Source organism: Scyliorhinus torazame, chromosome 5, assembly GCF_047496885.1.
Source record: "Scyliorhinus torazame isolate Kashiwa2021f chromosome 5, sScyTor2.1, whole genome shotgun sequence".
Classification (NCBI taxonomy): Eukaryota; Metazoa; Chordata; class Chondrichthyes; order Carcharhiniformes; family Scyliorhinidae; genus Scyliorhinus; species Scyliorhinus torazame.
In genome coordinates, this window is record NC_092711.1 from 278861832 (window position 1) to 278885070 (window position 23239).

The following is a 23239-nucleotide window of genomic DNA, read 5'->3' on the forward strand; positions in this document are numbered from 1 at the left end:
GCGCCGCCCGGAGATGTCATTTCCGCGCCAGCTGGCGGGGCACCAAAGGCCTTTTCCGCCAGCTGGTGGGGCGGAAATTCGTCCGGCGCCGACCTAGCCCCTTAAGGTTGGGGCTCGGCCCCCAAAGATGTGGAGCATTCCGCACCTTTGGGGCGGCGCGATGCCCGACTGATTTGCGCCGTTTTGGGCGCCAGTCGGCGGACATCGCGCCGTTTCCGGAGAATTTCGCCCCATATTGTTCTAAGAAACAATCTCTAATATACTCTACGAACTCTGCCTCAAGACTAGCTTTGCCAATTTGATTAATCCAGTCTATGTTCATATTAAAATCACCCATGATTAAGTTGTACCTTTCTTATAAGCCCCCAGAATTTTCTGCTTTATAATGCTTCCCACTGTGGAACTACTATTAGGGGACCTTTATATTACTTTCACCAGGGACTTCTTTCCCTTCCTTTTTCTTATTTATATCCAGACTGATTCTACATCTTGATATCCAGTACCAATATCATTTCTCATTAAAGCATTGAATTCTTCCTTTACTAACAAATCTACATCCCCTCTTTTTCCTTTCTGTATATCCTTCCAAAACACTGATTACCCAAGAATATTTAACTCCCAGATCATGGGCTGGATTCTCCGCTGGCGGGATGCTCGGTTTTGCCGGCAGCCCGGGTGTTTCCCAACGGCGTGGGGCTGCTCCACAATGCGAAACCCCATTGACCTGCCGGCGTAATGGAGCATCCGGCCGGTGGGGTGAAACAGAATGTCTCAGTAATCACCACCAAATCATACCCAATTGTCTTCTTTTGCGCTGTTAACTCATTAATTTTATTTAGATACAAAGCCTTTAAGCTTGCCCGATTATTAATTTTCCCTGCACTTGTATGATTCCCCGGTGTAATTGAACATTCACATGCTCTGTCCCTTACTTTCATTATCTGGTAACAATCAATCTCATCAGTAACCTGTACTCCTACCTTCTCCTTACATTTTGATTATTTTAATTTCTATGTAACTGAACACCCCCACCTCTTATCTACAGCCCTAGTTATTTGATTTGCCAGTACACTGGGCCCAGCATGATTCAAGTGAAGCCCATCCCAATAGAACAATTCTCTCTTTCCCCAGTACTGGTGGCAATGTTCCATGAACTCAAACCCATTTCTCCCACACCAATCTTTGAGCAATGCACTTACCTCTTTAATCTTTTTGACCCTGTGACAATTAGCTTGTGGCACAGGTAGTGATCTGGAGATTATTACTTTTTGGTTCTGCTTCTTAATTTGGCACTTAGCTAATCATATTCCCTCCTCAGAACCTCTTTCCCCTTTCTCCCTTTATGCTTCTACCTGCATGGATCACGACTACTAGATCTTTCCCTGCCGTACCAAGTTCCTTCATAGTCCAGATGAGATATCGATAACCCTGGAAAGCTCCTTGGGATGTTTTGTTCTGTTAAAGGTGTTATAGAAATACAATTTGCCATTGTTGATGGGGAGTATTTTCCCTGCTTCTGAACTCTGCCAAATGGGGGTCAGATGCCCGCAATTGTGGGGAACAGTCACACACACCTGTGATTTCTTTTCCCATAATTGCCAATTAGTGGCCAGAGAATTGGCTCACCATCCAATTAATAATGGCGGGTGTGACTCTCAAAACTGGAGGGCCAATAGGAGACTTTCTAGTTCCAAAGAGACAGCTGGATGAAATGTTAGGTAAGTTAGGGAGAAGGTGCCCAAGGGTGGAGGTGCCCTGTCTCCAATTTTTTTTAAATCTTAAATTTTCAAAATGCCTTAGCATCTGTCCAGTATTGCTATTTATTCACAAGGATGCTTGGCTGGGTTTCAACAGTTTCAGTTCAGCAAGTAGCCTTATTGATCCAGGAACTATTGAAACTTTTATAGAATAACGGATTTTATCCTTGATGTGGTTTCTCGTTTTTTTACAAAATAATAAGCACCTAACTTATTGTAACCCTTTTTCCCTTATTTTGGGGCTTGTATCAATGCTGGTGAGAAAGATTTGTGTCCCCGGTCTGGGAGCGCAGATTGGGTTGATTTTCTACTCAGTGAACCTGACCTTTATTAATGGCCCGTCCAGATAGGATTTTAGGTCTGGGGTACAGGTTGAAACAGAAGTCGGGGTGGGTGATCCCAGAATGCACCTGGCAGGCACTGAGGAAGGCTGGGCAGAAGAGCTGCATATAATAATAAAACAAAAAACATCCCTAAAGACTTCACCCCTCACAGCTTAATCCATGCCAACCTGCACTAACACATTAACAAACGTCACCACCAACCCCATGGCCCCCACACCAAATGCCAAGTTAGTGTCACTCTCCCCAACCTCCATGGCCCCTCACAACCTATGCCATCTTAATGCCCCTTTACCCACCTCATTTTCCCCCCCATACACCCATATCCCATGCCCACTTAGTGACAATTCATGCCAACCCATGGTCCCGTTGCCTTTACTCCCTTTATGCAGGCACACCTAATATTCTTGGAGAGTGTGTTGACAATTTTGACACTTCCTGGATGGAATTGACAGTTTGACAGCTGAACAGCTTCTTAACATTTCTTTGACAGCTGGACTTTAAACTAGTAAATGGCAGGGGAGGGGGAGGGGGGGGGGGGGGTAACTCCTTGGTAGGTGTAATTTACATGCCCCTGAGCAATAGTTCCAAAATGGGTCATAGTATAAACGAAGAAATAATGTGGGCTTGTGAGAAGGGCACAACAATAATCATGGGTGATTTTAATATGCATATTGACTGGGTTAATCAAATTGTCACGGGTAGCCTCGAGGGAGATTTCATAGAGTGTATGACGGATTGATTCTTAGAGCAATATGTTATGGAACCAACCGAGAACAGGCCATCGTGGATTTAGTATTATGTAACAAAGAAAGTTTTATAACTAGTCTTGTCGTTAAGGATCATCTTCGAAGAATGACCGCAGCATGCTACAATTTCAAATTTAGATTGAGTGAGAGAAGACAGAGTGCCATACTAGAATTTTAGCGTTGGGCAGAGGTAATTACAGGCCTGAGGAAAAAGTTGGCCCAAGTAGACTGGGCACAGATAGTCGAGGGTAGGACAGTTGAGGAACAATGGCGGATGTTCAGGGAGATATTAAATACCTCTCAATTAATGTACATTCTTGAGAGGAACGGGAATTGTAAAAGAGGGGAACATGGGGCGAGATTCTATAATAATGGGGCTATGTCCCCACGCCGGCGTGAAAAGCGGTGCTAACCACTCCGGCGTCAACGGATCCCAAAAGTGAGGAATTCTCCCCTTCCTAGGGGACTAGGTCAGCGCCGGAGTGGTCCCCGCAGCTCCAGCGAGTTTGCGCATGCGCAGAACGGCCGGCATGATTCTGCGCATGCGCGGAATGACTAGCATATTTCCGCGCATGCCCGGGGCCCGGAGAACTGCCGGGGAGGCCGTTGACTGGCATGGCGGGAATCCCGCGGGTGCCCGAGAATCGGCACCAGAGAATGGGGAAGCCACCGTCGGGGCGGCGGGACACGATTCTCGCACCCCCCCCGGGGATTTTACGACCCGGAACCGGGTTGGGGAATCCCGTCCATGGTCCATGATTAAACAAGGAAGTCAAGGAAGACATAAAGGCAAAAACTAGAAAATAACATACTGCAAAAGCTGGTGGTAAGCTGGGAGTTTGGGATATCTTTAAGGTTCAGCAAAAGGTTATTAAAATAAAATCAAAAGAACTAAGCCAACTACGAATGAATACTAGCAGAAAACATAAACACTGATTGCAAAAGCACCTGTAAGTATATAAAGATGAAGAGAATAGCTAAAGTAAATGTTGGCCCTTAAGAGGATGATACTGGTGAGGTAATAATGGTAAACACAGAGATTGCGGAGGCATTGAACCAATATTTTGCCTCTATCTTCATGGTGGAAGATAATAAACATTTTCCAAAAACTACAGTTAACGCAGTGGAACCTGATGCAATAACCATCACTAGGGAAATGGTATTGAGTAAAGGCAAATAAGTCTCCGGAACCTAATGGCCTGCACCACTAATGTATGAAGGGAGGTGGGAGCAGATATAGTGGTTGCAATGGTTATGGTATTTCAGAATTCCCTGGATTCTGGAAGGGTCCCAGTGGATTGGAAACATGCTAATATATCGCCCCCATTCAAAAAGGGAGAGATGCAACAAGTAGGAAACTGTAGACCTGTTAGGTTGACCTCTGCAGTGGGGATGTTGCTGGAATTAATCATTGAGCGCATTTTATTCAAACTTGTATCAAATAGGTGACAGCAAATAAACACCTCGGGAAACATTCATCCCAACAATCAACTATACAGTTTGTACAAATTTTTCTCCTTTTTCACCCCCCCCCCCTCCCCATCACCCACCCCCTGCGATGAACAGCTCCTCAAACACGGTCGCAAACATCCCCCACCATTTCTCAAACTCCCCTGCTGAGCCCCTTAACTCATACTTTATCTTCTCTAACCGCAGGAAGTCCTACAGGTCACCCAACCATGCTGCTACCCCCAGTGACGATGCCGACCGCCACTCCAGCAAAATACGTCGCCGTGCAATCAGAGAGGCGAAGGCCAAGACATCGGCCCTCCTCTCCATGAGCTCCGGCTTCTCTGAACCCCAAATATCGCCACCAGAGGGTCCGGGTCCACTCCCTCCTCCACTATCCTGGCTAAGACCGCAAACATTCCCGCCCAAACTCTTTCCAATTTTTCACAACCCCAAAACATGTGCGCATGATTCGCTGGCCCCCGCCCACACCTCTCACACGCATCTGCTACCCCCTGAAAGAACCCACTCATTCTCGCCCGAGTCATATGCACCCTGTGCACCACCTTGAACTGTATCAGACTTATCCTTGCACAAGAGGAGGTCCCATTTACCCTTTGCAGTGCCTCACTCCATACTCCCCAAATGATCTCCATTCCCAACTCCTGCCTGGTGCATTCTTGTGCACTCGCACATTCACACTGTCTGGTGCATCCCTGAGCACTCACAGATTCACACTGTCCGGTGTATCCCTGAGCACCCACACATTCACACTGTCTGACATCCCTGTGCACTCGCACATTCACATTGCCTGGTGCATCCCTGTGCACTCACACATTCACACTGCCTGACATCCCTGTGCACTCACACATTCACACTGCCTGTCTGACATTCCGGTGCAGTAGTACATTCACACTGCCTGATGCATCCCTGTGCACTTGCACATTTACACTGCCTGTCTGACATCCCTGTGCACTTGCACATTTACACTGCCTGTCTGACAACCCTGTGCACTCACACATTTACACTGCCTGGTGCATCCCTGCGCACTCGCACATTTACACTGCCTGTCTGACATCCCGGTGCACTCGCACATTCACACTACCTGGTGCATCCCTGTGCACTCACACATTCACGCTGCCTGACATCCCTGTGCACTCACACATTCACCATGCCTGGTGCATCCCTGTGCACTCGCACATTCACATTGCCTGGTGCATCCTTGTGCACTCACACATTCACACTGCCTGACATCCCTGTGCACTCGCACATTCACACTGCCTGGTGCATCCCTGTGCACTCACACATTCACACTGCCTGACATCTCTGTGCACTCGCACATTCACACTGCCTGGTGCATCCCTGTGCACTCACACATTCACACTGCCTGACATCTCTGTGCACTCGCACATTCACATGCCTGGTGCATCCCTGTGCACGCACACATTCACATTGCCTGGTGCATCCCTGTGCACTCACACATTCACACTGCCTGACATCCCTGTGCACTCACACATTCACCATGCCTGGTGCATCCCTGTGCACTCGCACATTCACATTGCCTGGTGCATCCCTGTGCACTCACACATTCACACTGCCTGACATCCCTGTGCACTCACACATTCACACTGCCTGGTGTATTCCTGTGCACTCACACATTCACACTGCCTGACATCCCTGTGCACTCACACATTCACACTGCCTGACATCCCTGTGCACTCACACATTCACCATGCCTGGTGCATCCCTGTGCACTCGCACATTCACATTGCCTGGTGCATCCCTGTGCACTCACACATTCACACTGCCTGGTGCATCCCTGTGCACTCACACGTTCACACTGTCTGACATCTCTGTGCAATCGCACATTCACACTGCCTGGTGCAACCCTGTGCACGCACACATTCACATTGCCTGGTGCATCCCTGTGCACTCACACATTCACACTGCCTGACATCCCTGTGCACTCACACATTCACACTGCCTGGTGCATCTCTGTGCACTCACACATTCACACTGCCTGGCATCCCTGTGCATTCGCACATTCACACTGCTTGACATCTCTGTGCATTCGCACATTCACATTGCCTGGTGCATCCCTGTGCACTCACACATTCACCATGCCTGGTGCATCCCTGTGCACTCGCACATTCACACTGTCTGACACTCCTGTGCACTCACACATTCACAGTGCCTGACATCCCTGTGCACTCACACATTCACACTGCCTGGTGCATCTCTGTGCACTCACACATTCACACTGCCTGACATCCCTGTGCACTCACCCATTCACACTGCCTGGTGCATCCCTGTGCACTCACACATTCACACTGCCTGACATCCCTGTGCACTCACACATTCACACTGCCTGACATCCCTGTGCACTCACACATTCACCATGCCTGGTGCATCCCTGTGCACTCGCACATTCACATTGCCTGGTGCATCCCTGTGCACGCACACATTCACATTGCCTGGTGCATCCCTGTGCACTCACACATTCACACTGCCTGACATCCCTGTGCACTCACACATTCACACTGCCTGGTGCATCTCTGTGCACTCACACATTCACACTGCCTGACATCCCTGTGCACTCGCACATTCACACTGCCTGACATCTCTGTGCATTCGCACATTCACATTGCCTGGTGCATCCCTGTGCACTCACACATTCACACTGTCTGACATCCCTGTGCACTCACACAGTCGCACTGCCTGACATCCCTGTGCACTCACACATTCACACTGCCTGACATCCCTGTGCACTCACACATTCACATTGCCTGGTGCATCCCTGTGCATTTGCACATTCACACTGTCTGACATCCCTGTGCACTTGCACATTTACACTGCCTGTCAGACATCCCGGTGCACTCGCACATTCACACTGCCTGGTGCACCCCTGTGCACTCGCACATTCACACTGCCTGGTGCATCCCTGTTCACTCACACATTCACACTGCCTGGTGCATCCCTGTGCACTCGCACATTCAGACTGCCTGGTGCATCCCTGTGCACTCGCACATTCACATTGCCTGGTGCATCCCTGTGCACTCACACATTCACATTGCCTGGTGCATCCCTGCGTACACACACATTCACACTGTCTGACATCCCGGTGCACTCGCACATTCACACTGCCTGGTGCACCCCTGTGCACCCGCACATTCACACTGCCTGGTGCATACCTGTGCACTCACACATTCGCACTGCCTGGTGCATCCCTGTGCACTCGCACATTCAGACTGCCTGGTGCATCCCTGTGCACTCGCACATTCACATTGCCTGGTGCACCCCTGTGAACTCACACATTCACACTGCCTGGTGCATCCCTGTGCACTCACACATTCACACTGCCTGACATCCCTGTGCACTCGCACATTCACACTGCCTGACATCCCTGTGCACTCACACATTCACACTGCCTGTCTGACATTCCGGTGCAGTAGTACATTCACACTGCCTGATGCATCCCTGTGCACTTGCACATTTACACTGCCTGTCTGACATCCCTGTGCACTTGCACATTTACACTGCCTGTCTGACAACCCTGTGCACTCACACATTTACACTGCCTGGTGCATCCCTGCGCACTCGCACATTTACACTGCCTGTCTGACATCCCGGTGCACTCGCACATTCACACTACCTGGTGCATCCCTGTGCACTCACACATTCACACTGCCTGACATCCCTGTGCACTCACACATTCACCATTGCCTGGTGCATCCCTGTGCACTCGCACATTCACATTGCCTGGTGCATCCTTGTGCACTCACACATTCACACTGCCTGACATCCCTGTGCACTCGCACATTCACACTGCCTGGTGCATCCCTGTGCACTCACACATTCACACTGCCTGACATCTCTGTGCACTCGCACATTCACACTGCCTGGTGCATCCCTGTGCACTCACACATTCACACTGCCTGACATCTCTGTGCACTCGCACATTCACATGCCTGGTGCATCCCTGTGCACGCACACATTCACATTGCCTGGTGCATCCCTGTGCACTCACACATTCACACTGCCTGACATCCCTGTGCACTCACACATTCACCATGCCTGGTGCATCCCTGTGCACTCGCACATTCACATTGCCTGGTGCATCCCTGTGCACTCACACATTCACACTGCCTGACATCCCTGTGCACTCACACATTCACACTGCCTGGTGTATTCCTGTGCACTCACACATTCACACTGCCTGACATCCCTGTGCACTCACACATTCACACTGCCTGACATCCCTGTGCACTCACACATTCACACTGCCTGGTGCATCCCTGTGCACTCGCACATTCACATTGCCTGGTGCATCCCTGTGCACTCACACATTCACACTGCCTGGTGCATCCCTGTGCACTCACACGTTCACACTGTCTGACATCTCTGTGCAATCGCACATTCACACTGCCTGGTGCAACCCTGTGCACGCACACATTTACATTGCCTGGTGCATCCCTGTGCACTCACACATTCACACTGCCTGACATCCCTGTGCACTCACACATTCACACTGCCTGGTGCATCTCTGTGCACTCACACATTCACACTGCCTGACATCCCTGTGCATTCGCACATTCACACTGCCTGACATCTCTGTGCATTCGCACATTCACATTGCCTGGTGCATCCCTGTGCACTCACACATTCACCATGCCTGGTGCATCCCTGTGCACTCGCACATTCACACTGTCTGACACTCCTGTGCACTCACACATTCACAGTGCCTGACATCCCTGTGCACTCACACATTCACACTGCCTGGTGCATCTCTGTGCACTCACACATTCACACTGCCTGACATCCCTGTGCACTCACCCATTCACACTGCCTGGTGCATCCCTGTGCACTCACACATTCACACTGCCTGACATCCCTGTGCACTCACACATTCACACTGCCTGACATCCCTGTGCACTCACACATTCCCCATGCCTGGTGCATCCCTGTGCACTCGCACATTCACATTGCCTGGTGCATCCCTGTGCACGCACACATTCACATTGCCTGGTGCATCCCTGTGCACTCACACATTCACACTGCCTGACATCCCTGTGCACTCACACATTCACACTGCCTGGTGCATCTCTGTGCACTCACACATTCACACTGCCTGACATCCCTGTGCACTCGCACATTCACACTGCCTGACATCTCTGTGCATTCGCACATTCACATTGCCTGGTGCATCCCTGTGCACTCACACATTCACACTGTCTGACATCCCTGTGCACTCACACAGTCGCACTGCCTGACATCCCTGTGCACTCACACATTCACACTGCCTGACATCCCTGTGCACTCACACATTCACATTGCCTGGTGCATCCCTGTGCACTCACACATTCACACTGCCTGACATCCCTGTGCACTCGCACATTCACATTGCCTGGTGCATCCCTGTGCACTCACACATTCACACTGCCTGACATCCCTGTGCACTCACACATTCACACTGCCTGGTGTATTCCTGTGCACTCACACATTCACACTGCCTGACATCCCTGTGCACTCACACATTCACACTGCCTGACATCCCTGTGCACTCACACATTCACACTGCCTGGTGCATCCCTGTGCACTCGCACATTCACATTGCCTGGTGCATCCCTGTGCACTCACACATTCACACTGCCTGGTGCATCCCTGTGCACTCACACGTTCACACTGTCTGACATCTCTGTGCAATCGCACATTCACACTGCCTGGTGCAACCCTGTGCACGCACACATTTACATTGCCTGGTGCATCCCTGTGCACTCACACATTCACACTGCCTGACATCCCTGTGCACTCACACATTCACACTGCCTGTTGCATCTCTGTGCACTCACACATTCACACTGCCTGACATCCCTGTGCATTCGCACATTCACACTGCCTGACATCTCTGTGCATTCGCACATTCACATTGCCTGGTGCATCCCTGTGCACTCACACATTCACCATGCCTGGTGCATCCCTGTGCACTCGCACATTCACACTGTCTGACACTCCTGTGCACTCACACATTCACAGTGCCTGACATCCCTGTGCACTCACACATTCACACTGCCTGGTGCATCTCTGTGCACTCACACATTCACACTGCCTGACATCCCTGTGCACTCACCCATTCACACTGCCTGGTGCATCCCTGTGCACTCACACATTCACACTGCCTGACATCCCTGTGCACTCACACATTCACACTGCCTGACATCCCTGTGCACTCACACATTCACCATGCCTGGTGCATCCCTGTGCACTCGCACATTCACATTGCCTGGTGCATCCCTGTGCACGCACACATTCACATTGCCTGGTGCATCCCTGTGCACTCACACATTCACACTGCCTGACATCCCTGTGCACTCACACATTCACACTGCCTGGTGCATCTCTGTGCACTCACACATTCACACTGCCTGACATCCCTGTGCACTCGCACATTCACACTGCCTGACATCTCTGTGCATTCGCACATTCACATTGCCTGGTGCATCCCTGTGCACTCACACATTCACACTGTCTGACATCCCTGTGCACTCACACAGTCGCACTGCCTGACATCCCTGTGCACTCACACATTCACACTGCCTGACATCCCTGTGCACTCACACATTCACATTGCCTGGTGCATCCCTGTGCATTTGCACATTCACACTGTCTGACATCCCTGTGCACTTGCACATTTACACTGCCTGTCTGACATCCCAGTGCACTCGCACATTCACACTGCCTGGTGCACCCCTGTGCACTCGCACATTCACACTGCCTGGTGCATCCCTGTGCTCTCGCACATTCAGACTGCCTGGTGCATCCCTGTGCACTCGCACATTCACATTGCCTGGTGCATCCCTGTGCACTCACACATTCACATTGCCTGGTGCATCCCTGCGTACACACACATTCACACTGTCTGACATCCCGGTGCACTCGCATATTCACACTGCCTGACATCCCTGTGCACTCACACATTCACATTGCCTGGTGCATCCCTGTGCATTTGCACATTCACACTGTCTGACATCCCTGTGCACTTGCACATTTACACTGCCTGTCTGACATCCCGGTGCACTCGCACATTCACACTGCCTGGTGCACCCCTGTGCACTCACACATTCACACTGCCTGGTGCATCCCTGTGCACTCGCACATTCAGACTGCCTGGTGCATCCCTGTGCACTCGCACATTCACATTGCCTGGTGCATCCCTGTGCACTCACACATTCACATTGCCTGGTGCATCCCTGCGTACACACACATTCACACTGTCTGACATCCCGGTGCACTCGCACATTCACACTGCCTGGTGCACCCCTGTGCACCCGCACATTCACACTGCCTGGTGCATACCTGTGCACTCACACATTCGCACTGCCTGGTGCATCCCTGTGCACTCGCACATTCAGACTGCCTGGTGCATCCCTGTGCACTCGCACATTCACATTGCCTGGTGCACCCCTGTGAACTCACACATTCACACTGCCTGGTGCATCCCTGTGCACTCACACATTCACACTGCCTGGTGCATCCCTGTGCACTCATGCATTCACACTGTCTGACATCCCTGTGCACTCGCACATTCACATTGCCTGGTGCATCCCTGTGCACTTGCACATTCACACTGTCTGTCTGACATCCCTGTGCACTCATGCATTCACACTGCCTGGTGCATCCCTGCGCACTCGCACCTTGGAATCAATCATTAAGGACGAGATGACTGAACATTCAGAAAGACAAAGTTCAATCCATCATAGTCAGCATGGTTTTATGAAAGGTAAGTCATGCTTGACAAACTTACTTGAGTTCTTTTGAGGATGTTACCAGCAAGGTGGATAATGGGGGACCTGTGGATGTGGTTTAGCTAGACTTCCAGAAGGCATTTGACAAGTTGCCACATAATATACTGATCCAGAAGGTGAGATCGCATGGGAATTATACAGCAAGTAATTAAAAAGGCAATTGGAATGTTGACATCTATTGGAAAAGGACTGGAGTATAAAAGAGAAGTGTTGTTGCAATTGTATAGGGTGTCGGTGAGACCACATCTGGGGTATTGTATCCAGTTTTGCTCTCCTTATTTGTGGAAGGATGGGGTGGCACAGGAGGCAGTTCAGGGGAGGTTCATCAGATTGATTCTGGGGATGAAAGCGTTAACGTACCGAAGAGATTAAACAGTTTGGGCTTATACTCGCTGGAGTTTAGAAGGATGAGAGGGGAACTGATCTCGGTATATAAAATACTAAAAGAGATTTGAAAGTAAACATAGAACAAATGTTCCCCCCTTGTGGAGCAACTTAGAATGACGGGTCACAGATATAGGTTGAGACGTGGCAGATTTAGAACGAAGATGAGGAGGAACTGAAGAGAAAATGCTGGAAAATCTCAGTAGATCTGGCAGCATTTGTCAGGAGAGAAAAGAGCTAACGTTTCGAGTCCAGACGACCCTTTGTCAAAGCTAAAGTCAGAGAAAGTGGGAAATATTTATACTGTGGAGTGAGAATGAACGATGAGCCACAGCCACAGAAACCCAGGGAAATGGGATGTTAATAGCCAGAGAAACCAATGGGAAAGAGTGCTAATGGCAGTCCCCAGAGAGAACAAAAGGTGAGGAGGAACTACTTCTCATAGAGGGTGGTGAATTTGTGGAACTTGCTACCCCATAGTGCGGTGGAGTCTGAATCATTAAATAGTTTCAAGAAGATGGATATATTTCTGAGTTCAAGGGATATGAGTTAAAGGGATATGGGCAACAGGTGGGGAGGTGGACTTGAGACCAGGAAGAGATCAGCCATGATCTGATTGAATGGCAAAGCAGACGCGAAGGGCTGAATTGCCTACTTCTGCTGCTAAGTCCTATGTTCCTATGTTCCTATCTCCTGGACAGCTGGACACTTCCTCGATAGCTGGACATCTTCTGAACAACTGGGCATCTCCTGGACAGTTGAACATCTCTTGAATAGCTTTTGAATGACATTTCCTGGATAGCTGGACATGTCCTAGACAGCTGGAAATGTCCGGAAGAGTTGTACAGCTCTTTTACAGCTCACAAATTCCAGTGCGTTTGTGTGTAAAAAGAGCATAATCATGTTCACATTCAGCAATCCCAAAGGCTCCCAGAGGCATCCTTAAACCCGATCCAAAGGGGTACCTCATCTCTCCAAAGGAATACCCTGGCTATGCATAAGAATCCACCAAATTCAGACCTCCTCTTTCCTGTTCTAATCTGCACATTCTGGATTCCACACTCCTGTTCTTCCAATGTCCCACGTCCGTAGAGGAAACTGGCCATTTAAGTGGCCAGCGGCCTCCACGAGCCTCGTATGTTTGAACCTCAGCTTGACTCCAGTCCCACCTCCGCGAAAATGGGAAATCTCATATTTGGAGGTGGGAAATAAACATTTTGGCCATTTCCAGGATTTTCACTACAGCAGAAAGATTCTCCATCATGCTGAAAATCCAAACCCATATTGTTTGAATTCAGGATTTTCTCAATGTTCGAGGATTATTGATTTCCCCATAATTTTTAAATAATTTCCATTGTTATTGCATGCCACCTGTTGCCAACTTTAATAATGAGGCTCGATTTATAATATGATGTTATGTCCCAACAGCGTTGCCAATACTGTGGGTATTCCTATATATCTTAGTGAACCACAAGCCTTCCCTTATCTCGGTCAAATGACCACACAACCAGTTAGTTAGTTCAAAAGATGGTTTATTTACATACACAAGGGTTACTTCGACATGCAAACACAATATCTACTACAAGTTAAACTACACCTATCAGCCACAAAAACCTATACTTAACCTCAGGGCGACCGGCACTGTGCAAATGGATAAGGCTTTTACCTGGATTTCACTTGGCTGGTTCGAAGAAAGTCTCTGCTCGGCTCATCCGTCAGGTAGCGATCTTTGGTCTTGAACTTGTCTGGCTGTTCTTGCTACAGTTGGCTGGCACAGGCCGGATTCAAAGGAGGCTGGCACAGGCCGGATCCAAAAGAGGCAGAACACATGACTGTGTCCCCTTTTATCCCTCTGGGATTTCGCACTCTTTGGGGCAGTTTTTGATCTTGGACCCAATAGTTCGACAGGGTTCTGATCACTGCCTTTGATTTTGGCCAATAAAGGGGCGGGTGCCTTGTTGGCTGGGCGGGTCCTTAGCGGTCATTGACCTTGGCAGTTGGGCTCTCTGAGTAAAGGGAGTGGGTGCCGATCAGTCTGTGGCTGTACAGGTTTCTTGATTGGAGTCCTATTGTTCTGGGAACGGGCCATTAAAATGCAAACGAGCAGGGGTTTCGATCAGGTCTAGCTACCTGTGTTTCAAATACACAGAAACTTTGTATCTGTCTGAGTCCTGGGTTGGCCATAATTCCCATGTTTCTTTGCAGGTGGCCACCTCAGATGGCTACACACCTGAGAACTGTTTATATTGCACAATGGGTAAGTAGTTATGGAGGATGGGATGGAATGGCGGAATCTGAGGGGGCCATGAGGGGCATTGGGGTGGGTGAGGGGGAGAGGAGTGAGGTTCAGAAACTTTTAAACAATGTTGGGAGCTGGGCTGTTGTGTTGGAGAGCCAATGTGGATCTCCTAACTGGCCTTCCTCTGTAGCTCCACTCCTCATGCACTCCTTCAAGGATCGGAAAAAGCTTTGTGAACCTGACCCTTGTGTGAAGTGGCAAAATTCCCTTGTAAAGTCACACATGGATTAGGTGTGCATTTGGTAGCTGCAAAAGTGTGAGAGTCAGGTTTCCCAGAGTCCAGACTAAATGCCCCTGTCATTCTATAAAGAGAGATTTGGGGCTAAGTTTTGCAGAGCTCCATGGTCCGAGATTCCCCTACCCTCTGCTAAAATTAGGGATTGAATCTACACACAATCCTGATGATTGTCCCACAGCATTTAACGGGAAGAAGTCTGACCTGAGAGAGCTACTGACCAACTAAATGGGCAGCAGATTTGTAGCCCCAGCAGTGACAAATGGATGCATTGGTTACTGTTGAGACTGCAGGCAGTGCCATTATGCTGAGGAGCCCAAGTAGGTCAGGGGCCTTGGCGAGGGGACAGACTGTGGTTGGCGATCGGATTCTAGAGGACAGGGTTAAAGAATGGAGAATGACCTCATAACAATTCCGAAGTGTTTAGATGAACACTTGAAACGCCATAGCATTCAAGGCTGTGGACCAAGTGCTGAAAAATGGTACTAGAATAGCCAGATGGCTGATAGCCGGTGTAGACATAGTGTGCCGAAGTGCCTCTTTCTGTGCTGTAAAACTCTGTGATTCTATGCCCATGACCTTCTGGTGAGGAGCCCACTGGTTCCTCCCCCCCGCAACCCCACAGCAATTAGATCCCCAACCCCTTGCTTGACACCTCTCTGTGCAGCTAAAGCTGCTGGGCTTCCTGCATGGCATGGACCTCCCCACTTCCCACTGCAGGTAAAATATTGACAGCATGATGAGGCCCTTAGATGGCCACTAATTGGTCACTTAAGGGCCTCCTGACACCTCTGCTTCCCATAAAATTTCAATCATTTTGGGGGTGTGAGGGTATACAGCAGGACGACTGCTGCTGTATTTTACAATCCCTCTCAACTTCAACCCCTCTAGTGTGGACAGTGTAAAATCTAGTCCATGGAGTTCTTCCAGTTTCCTGGCCAATATTTAACCAAGCTGCCAAAATAGATTAACTGGTCATTTATCTTGTTTTGCTGGATCTTTCCTGAAGTGAATATACTGCGTGTTACTTGTATAACTAAAGTGACTAAACTCAAAAGGTTATTCATTGATTGGGAAACACTTCGGAATGTCCTGGGGAGACGAAAATTGCTGTATAAGTACAAGTTCTTTCGAGATAAATTCTATATGAATAAATTAGATTACTTATTTAGCAGAATCAACAAAGGTAACCTACCTAATTCTGTTCTTCACGGTTGAAATGTGCTTCACGATACTTTCCATAAGAAGACTGCCTCTCTTACAAGTCGCGTGGCAGAGTTTGTGGATTTTCCCACAACCATCACTGTCAGCTGAAGAGACTCAGTGAGGTAATACAGTTTGCAGCATGCATCTATACTTACAAAGCTCAGATTTGTATTCAATGACAGCCAGGAAAGCGAGCATGCAAGAACTTGTTGTTTGTTATCCCTGCATCCCCCTTTATTTGCTGACCATTGATGAAGACAGCCTGATGACCTAACCCTAGAAAAGGTGCATTGGTGTAATTCCTGTATGAAATTTTCAAAATGAAGTAGTCTGACTCTTGGACTATTATCTACAATAACTTTCACAGGAATGCAATATAAATTCAAGCAAGTATCCAGCACTTACAGCAATTTACATGAATGATGAATCAAACTTCTTTGAAATTGTGGATATTTTAAAATGGGTATTATTCTGATGTGCTTTAAAGAGTTCGAGCAGATACTTCTGAAATAATAGGAACTCTCAAAGGACTATGTGACTCTTCAAATTTAGAGGGAATCTCTGAACAAAGTTCTTCAAATTCAAACTTGCTTACTTCATAGAAACGTTTGGTAGTGTTTATTAAATAAGAAAAGATTAAAATTAGCTAATTGTTTTTGGTTTTTTAAATTTCCTGGACTTCACTATAAAACTTCATACCCAAAATACATGCAATGGCCTGTATCTTGATATGATTGTTAAGCACTGTTTTTGAACTATTATTTTTGCTTAAAATGTTGTATTCTGTATCACTAATTGTAAAGTAATATAAAAGAAATTTGAAGCTAAATATTAATTCATTAAGGATGTTATCAAAAAGGCAGTCAGAACCTTTTCTGTATGCTTTAAGTTTAGCTAATGCAATGCCGGTATTATATCTGTGATTTTATTGCCAATTTAATATTCCAACTACAATTGAATGTCTGACCTTGATGAAACCACCTCAGTGGCAGAATAAAATAATTGCTTTAATCACATTTGATTGACCTCTGAATCGAATTGCTCGAGACTTGGGGAGACACTGGTAAACTCACTGAGCAACATCATAGGAGATCTGTAGGTTATTTTAAGTGCCTTCATTAAAATAGTGGACAGTGGAATTTAATGAACATATCAATGTGTCTGTTATTCATATCACATCACATCATTTCATTTCATCAGAGAGTTTATGTTTGTTTCCCTTTTCTTTTGGGACTCACTGTTTAACATGTTGTCATAAAATTACCTTTTTTACTACTTTAACATGTGTCAACATTTATGTTCCCCTTCCATGCAAAGGTAATGCAACATTTGTCAAGAACATGTTGATCATTTTGGGGTCAAGTTTTCAAGTCAGGTGCTCTGTTTATTCAATCTAAAATCAGTAAATGGTATGGTCTTTAAATGAACTCTCTATAATGATTATTTAATCAAGTGTTCAGTTTGACTATGTGCCGCATTCAGAAAGCCACTTGGAACAATATGTATATTGTCAGAATGGTGAAGGGTTAACAATTTACTGTAACTACATCCAACCACTAGATGGTGATCAAGTGCATACATGTGAATCACGCGATACTCTTGATTTGGGAGAAGGTTGTTAGGTTGGTAGAGAATAGTTGTGTTATCAGGAGCTCTGTAATTAGAATCATAGTTTTAGTAATCTTTTGTTCTGTAAACTTAGCTTGATGTTCTTTGTGAGACATTACACTTTGAAGCTATCCTCATTCAGAAAGCAAAGAACATCACACCACTTACCCCTGATATCTTGAAATGCATCGACAATCCTGACTAGTTTATTTATACTTACCTTTATTTTCATTGCTACTTCCTGTCATGTACGTATTATCTGCAGATATGCAATGAAACATGGTAATACAGTCATGATTGGACGGTTGTGTGCCATTTTCTGAATGTATCCATTATTGTTTTCTCTAACTAAGCTACAGGTTTAGGCGGTAACTGTACCACATGGTAATAATTAATTTATAACAGGAAGATATAGGGCGCGATTCACCAACCTCGTTGCACTCTTGCTCGAGCGAAACGAGGCCGGTGAATAGCAGGAGAGATCGAAAATGAGAACCGCGCCAAACAGTTTGCAATGCAACTGGCCCGTTCCCGTAGGCAAAATCAGGATCTCGCCATAGTGTGGTGAGAAACCAATTATCACAACTTCAGCCCAATTTTCCTATAATTAACGGAAGCCAACCCTTATCCAACGGTCTTCTGTGATTCATTGGCCTCCCCCGCAAGTGGTCATGCTGGAGCTGATTAGTAATTCTTTTTAAAAACATGAACCTCACAGAAGGGCTTCTGTGGTGAGCTGACGAGGTGAGTAGCCATCTTTACTCCAAGGCAAAGAGCCCAGGGATGCTGGGCTTGCCAACCCAGGTCTCAGCGGTGGATGGGGGACCCTCAGATGAGGTGAGGGACCTTCGCAGGGCCCTGACGCACTTGTCGGGAGCACATGCACAGCCGTGCCGCTCTGTTCCGGTGAGATGCGGCCTCAGCAGAGGGGTGGAACTCGGGATAGCTGGCGGCCACCGTTACCACTCCATGGGACGGATCTGGGTTTGGCACCCAGCGCCCCCTCCTCCCGGTTGGTGCCCATCGGGCCCTGGGTTCACCTTGGGACGGAAGAGCAGCTGGTTCGAGTCCCAGCTGCCCCTGCATCATCTGGCTCTGCCAGCACTGGTGGCTCATCATGGTCTGCACCATTGTGTCGATGCCCTCGGTGATGCTCTTCAGTGACTGGGACATGCACTGCAGCACCTCGGCACTGCCCACCTGCGGCTGGGGCAAGCTCTTCAGCGCCTCAGCCATTCCCATCTGAGAACGGGACATGTCCTGCCGAACCTCATTCAGGTCAGCCTGGTACTGGGTTCCATCCCACAGCGAGTTGGACATTTTGCCGAGACCCTCAGCCATGGCCATCACCGGCTGCGCGATGCCTTGGGGCACTTTCACTAATGGTGCCGACGTCGTTCACCAGGCTCTCCACTGCGGTCGCCACCCTAGCAGTGTTGGCCTCGGTGCCACGCATTGCAGGTGACATCTCCTGCTCCTGTAGCCTCTGGGGCTCCTCAAATTTGCCATGGATCTGCTGGAGTGTCGCTGACCGCTCTCTATCGTCTCCATCAGCTCCGGGAATACCTCTTCCAGAGACTCCGCATCAGGCTGGGACACAGCTGGGTCCTGGGATCCAGCAGACGTCCGACTGCTGCCTCGCCTGGGGGTTCCTGCCGCCTACTGATATATATCAGCAACAGTGAGGTACTCACCAGATTGTGCCCCAGAAGCCTGACCCACTAACATTTCTCACAGTGCGTGTGCATCTGCGCTGGTAAAGGGTGGGGATGACAGCTGTGACAATTCGATTGTGCCTTACTTGGAGTTCCCCTCTGAGGTGGTCTTCTGGGGGGCTGGCGAGGGGGCCACCCGGGATATGCTGGTGCTGTCGGCTGGAGGAGCATGGTCATCTGGTCAGTGGGAGGGATGGGTCAGTCACTACAGCAATAAAAACTAACATTTGACTGATCCTCCGGGTGGAGCCCAATGGATCCTAGCCTCCGCGGCGTCCGCCAACCTCAGCGTGGGTGATCGCCGTGTCCGCGGCCACCCTAATTACCTCCAGGGGCCTCTCCTCAAAGGTGTTGAGGATTCTTAAGTCTGGGAACCACCGGCAGTCTGGCCCTCTCCAGGCAATATGGGAGAGCTTCTTCTGAGGAGACACAGAAAAGGCATTTTTAGCCACATGCGTGGTTTACATTGGTGAGAGGGTGTGTGTGAAGGAATGGTTGGTGGGGGGGGGGGGGAGAGTTGAAGAGAGAGAGGATGCGAAAGGAGGGTTCGGGGTCACATGGAGAGTTGGGGTGGATGCTCACATGAGGGCAGAAAGGTCTTGGGTGAGATGGGGGTGGCAGCATTGTTGTCTCCTCACTCGCGCTGCCTGGTGTAGGTCATTGACCTTTTTTCGCCACTGGAGGCCGGTGTCAGGGGAAAAGGACATGTAACCTGGCCTCCACTGCGTCTTGGAACCTCCCACACCTGCATCCCCAAATCTTGGGGCTGGTCTTGGGAGGATTGTTGCGAGCTGACTGGGGTTGGCTGAGCAAGAGCTGCTTAAGTGCTGTTGATTTTCTTAGCGGGGGGCTGGTGAGCACAGTGCCTACGAATCGGCTGGCGAGCCTTCATTTGAGGTGAGCAGCCCGTAGGGCCTCGTTAAGTGGACCAATTAGCGTTAAATAGCGTTGCCGGCCTCGCTGGGCTGAGTGCCGAGAAGCTCGCAGCAGTTCCTGCTCGCTACCACACTCAGAAAACTTTCCGGAGAATTGCGGCCATAATGTTTGTCACCTGGGCCGGGATTCTCCCCTACCCGGCGGGTCAGGGGGTCCCGGCGGGATGGAGTGGCGGGAACCACTCCGGCGTCGGGACACCCCAAAGGTGCAGATTTCTCCGCACCTTTAGTGGCCAAGCCCTCATCTTGAGGGGCTAGGCCCGCGCCGGAGAGGTTGGCGCGCCGCTGGCCGGTGGGAAAGGCCTTTGGTGCCACGCCAGCCGGGGCCAACAGGATTTCGCCGGCCGGCGGACGTCCGCACATGCACGGGAGCGTCAGCAGCTGCTGATATCATCCCCGCGCATGCGCAGGGGGGGTGTCTCTTCCGCCCCCGCCGAATATCCGGTGCCGGAGAATTCGGCTACCGGCAGGCGCAGGATTCACTCCAGCCCCCGGCGATTCTCCGACACGTCGGGGGGTTGGAGAATTCCGCCCAAGAGCTACAATGAGTCAGGTCGTCTTAAACAGGTTAAAAGTAGCGAAGCTATAGTTAACTACAGTGCTCCTCAACTAAAGAGGAAAGGGTGGAATCAGGCTCAGCTATGGTTCCACTTAAGGGGCGAAATTCTCCCCAAACGGCGCGATGTCCGCCGACTGGCGCCCAAAACGGTGCCAATCAGACAGGCATCGCGCAGCCCCAAAGGTGCGGAATGCTCCGCATCTTTGGGGGCCGAGCCCCAACATTGAGGGGCTAGGCCGGCGCCGGAGGAATTTCCGCCCCGCCAGCTGATGGAAATGGCCTTTGTTGCCCCGCCAGCTGGCGCGGAAATGACATCTCGGGGCGGCGCATGCGCGGGAGCGTCAGCGGCCGCTGACAGTTTCCCGCGCATGCGCAGTAGAGGGAATCTCTTCTGCCTCCACCATGGTGGAGACCATGGCGGAGGCAGAAGGGAAAGAGTGCCCCCACGGCACAGGCCTGCCCACGGATCGGTGGGCCCCGATCGCGGGCCAGGCCACCGTAGGGGCACCCCCCGGGGTCAGATCGCCAGGACCCCGGAGCCCGCCCACGCCGCCTTGTCCCGCCGTTCAAAAGGTGGTTTAATCCACGCCGGCGGGACAGGCAATTTATCGGTGGGATTTCGGCCCATCCGGGCCGGAGAATCGAGCGGGGGGGCCCGCCAACCGGCGTGGCCCGATTCCCGCCCCCGCCGAATATCCGGTGCCGGAGACTTCGGCAACCGGCGGGGGCGGGATTCACGGCGGCCAACGGCCATTCTCCGTCCCGCTGGGGGGTCGGAGAATGACGCCCATGTCCACCGATATTCCACCTGATACTCACATGCAGCTCAAATTGTGGAGGACAGCTAATGCCCACAGAATTGTCCTCGGGTGAAGAGAGTAGAAAAACAGGACGGAAATAAAGGAAAATGAAATACGCACAACATACATCTGAGGAACAAGTAAACTGGCACTTCAATATAAATGAGCAGAAGGTCACGCTGCAAATTTGTCATGATATAAGACTGTGTGCTGGACAAAGTTTAGTTAGAGACTGTTTATTGGTGATGAATTGCTGTGGCTGTGAAGCAGAACGAAATGTTCTGTCCCTAAAATATTGATGTGCTCTGACAGAAGTAATGTAGTGTCCAAAATAAAATACATACTTTGCAGCTAATTTTATTCCATTTTTGTTCTGGCATAAATAGTATGTCCATCCTCCAATGGCCCAATTGGTATAGAGACAGACAGCTCTTGGTGCTGTACTAGACTGTACGGATCAAAAGCTTCCAGATTCCAGTCCATGCCGTTCTCAGCCTCAGTTTCAGTACAATTGACTTCAACAGGAATTATCAGCCAGGATATACGAACTAAGAACAGAAGAAGGCCAATCGGCCCGTCACATTTGCTCCGCCATTCAGTAAGATTGTGGCTGATCTGACTGTAACCTCCCGCCTGCCCCCAGCAACCCTTCACCCCCTTGTTTATCAAGAAACTGTCTGCCTCCTTCTCAAAAACATTCAAAAACTCTGCTTCTACTGCCGTTTGACGAAAGGAGTTCCAAAGACTCATGAGGAAAAAAAGCTCTCCTCATGCTTAGCTGCAGAGGGCAGATGACGAACCTAGTGGAATAATAATAATAAGCTTTTATTGTCACAAGTATGAAGTTCTGTGAAAACCCCTAGTCACCACATTCCAGCATCTGTTCGGGGTAAGCTTGTATGGAAATTGAACCCGCGCTGCTGGCTTTGTTCCGCATCACAAACCAGCTGTCAAACCACTGAGCTAAACCAGGCATGGTGTAGACTGTGGGCTAATATGATACTAGCTTTAACTAAAGGCCTCTGCCTTGTCCTAACCAGTCGATGCACTCAGCACATGGTGAATGTCTGTGTTGCAGGCTGTGATCTCTGTCCTCCTAGCTAGCTGCAACTCGAATGAGCGGGAACTCTGATGCCCCCTGTCTTTATAGTGCGTGTGCTCTCACTCGTGATTGGCTGCAGTGTTGTGTATGTTGATTGGTCCCATTGTGTGTCCATCAGTGTGTGTCTGCACCATGATATACTGGTGTATATTATGACATCCCCCCTTTTACAAAAAATGTACCTGCGAGGCAATAAATAGTGTATAGTGAATATTCCTGACTATGTGTGTGCGAAATATTTGCAGGACTTTGTACATAAAAACTAAGCTATTTACATGGGAAGGTGCCTGGTGCAGAA